At 54.9% G+C, this 2,204-nt stretch overlaps 1 protein-coding gene across 2 annotated transcripts in view; it reads right to left on the reverse strand.

The window, feature by feature from the left end:
- Positions 1-421, reverse strand: part of CAMK2B (calcium/calmodulin-dependent protein kinase II beta) — a 68,780-nt gene extending 68,359 nt beyond the window's left edge. For both annotated transcript variants that reach the window (XM_008575866.1, XM_008575864.1), the window contains exon 1: positions 330-421. The gene's annotated coding sequence lies outside the window, so the exon portion shown is untranslated. The remainder of the gene's footprint in view (positions 1-329) is intronic.
- Between the last annotated feature and the right edge of the window lie 1,783 nt (positions 422-2,204).

The raw sequence follows: 2,204 nt of genomic DNA on the forward strand, positions 1-2,204 counted from the left end.
CGGTCCAGCTCTGGAGGCACCAACAGACTGGGGAGTTGGGGCAAGGTGAGGGCTTGTAAACGCCCAAACCAGACAGCAAGGTGTGTTCCTGGGTCCCTTGCCCCCGCCGCCCCACCTCACTGGGCCAGACATGCCTTCAAGGCCATGACAGCCCAGCACCACCTATAGCAGCCTCCATGAACCCGCTCCATGTGCATGGAGCCACTGGCAGGGGAGGCCAAGAGCCCACAGACCCTGGGAGGGACCTGAGGCCCAGTCTGCAGGGCCTGGCCCCCCAAGCCCCTGTCCCACCCCAACCACTGCCATGCTGGACACTCCCTGTGCCCTACCTCTGGCCGACAGCTTCTTGGTGTTGATGATCTTGGCTGCATACTCATGGCCGGTGCAGAGCTTGACACAGCGTCGGACCACAGAGAAAGCCCCCCTGGGGAGGAAAGTGGAAGAGCAAGAGACAGAGACAGACAGGGAGAAAGAGAGAAGGCCAATTAATCTCCCCATAAACACTCAGCATCCAGCCACCGGCCAGGCCTTGGGCCCACAGCCAGTGATTCGGAGATCTGCGAGAGAAAGGGGATGCCCCCCCCAAACCACTCTCAGGCCCCACTTCCCGACAGCTGGCAGAGCCCTGCAGACAAACGCACGCCCTGCGGGGGCTGTGGAGAGGACAAGGCTCAGCCGCGCCCTTGGGAGGGAAGCCAGTGGGCTCGTTCAGCTCCAGTGTGACCCCTGGGCCCCTGAGTCCTTGTGGGTCAGCTGGACAAAGGATCCACCTAACAACCTTTCAGCACACACCCTCAGGTGCTTTCTACCAAGTCCATGAGACCCTAGTGAACACCCCCCACCCATGCCGAGGGAAATAAAACCACACTGTCCAGGAGGCCCAGCTCCAGAGGATGGATTTATGGGGAATTAGTACGGTCGGACATGGGGACGGGGACTCATTAAAGGTTTTGGAGGGAGAAAGAAGCACCATATCATTAAACCACAAAGCTGGAGGAGAGGGTCCCCCAAGATTCTCCACTGTCCCACCATTACAGCAGAGGCCATGGAGGCCTGGATGGGGGCCAAAGGGACATTCGTTCACACGTGACAGCCTGAAGATGTCAGTGCTTCTGAGAGATCGGGGGCGGTGGGGAGCGGGGGATGGCAGAGGATGCAAACCATGATCTGGAGCCTAAGAGACAAGGAAGAATTTGAGTCTGGGAATGTGGGTCATAGTTTCTGAGGCCATCAGAGAGGCCCTGAACACTGCCCACAAACACCGACGCACAGAGGAGCTCCTGCCGCAGCACCAGAAAGCCCCTAAGAGAGTCCACACCTCTCAGAGACCCAGAGTGGCTGCCACAGAGCAAAGGAACCCAGTGAGGCCAGGGTGGGCCAGGGTGGGTAGGGAAGGAAGCGAGGGAGGGCGCCGCTGCCCATTGGAAGGTGCTCTGGGTACTTGACTTATTACCACCATTGATTTAACTTGATTTAATTTGATTTCAGATCATTTTCTAAGGACATAAAACCCAGCATGTGAGACTTGGGGTGGGGCAGGGCATGTTGCAGGAATGGTCTGCATGCAGGCAGGACACAAGGAGACTCTCAGGCCAGGGATGGGAGAAAGGGGGACAGGAGGAAGCCCAGGATCAGGCTGAGCATGTGCCATGTGAGCCCTGACCATGCGTGACCCTGCTCTGTCTCTGCACCCCCAGAGTGCCCAGCCCTCCATCTGCAGGAACAGGCCCCTCACTCAGAACACAACCTGTGCAGCCTCCTTAGCCAGGATAGCCTGAGAAACCAAGACAGTGTCCAAGCCAAGGGCTCTGCATGACGGAAAAGTAGCATCTTAGATAGTGAACGCTTTTTTATTTTTATTTTTTTGCTAAAGTCCTTTGAGATAAATCTGTAAAAACGTACTATTTACTTGCTTGGAAAAAATAAATAATTACACTAAGTCTATCTGAACATTTTCTTAGTGACTCAGATCATCATGATCAATAATTGTGCTTGGGCAGCCACTGAGCTGCTGAAGCGAACCGTGAGCGGGGACAGTGGCTGTCCCAGGAGCGCCAGGAGAGGGGGGCACAGTAGTCACACCACATCCTCTTGTTCCATTGGATCTTTTCACTGTGTACATCGCTTACATTCTCAAAAAAAATTTTAAGAAAAGAAATCTAAAGAAAGGATTATTGTTTTTAACAGGTGATGTTGGCGTGGGA

The sequence above is a fragment of the Galeopterus variegatus genome, unplaced genomic scaffold (assembly GCF_000696425.1).
Source record: "Galeopterus variegatus unplaced genomic scaffold, G_variegatus-3.0.2 Scaffold1247, whole genome shotgun sequence".
NCBI classification, from domain to species: domain Eukaryota; kingdom Metazoa; phylum Chordata; class Mammalia; order Dermoptera; family Cynocephalidae; genus Galeopterus; species Galeopterus variegatus.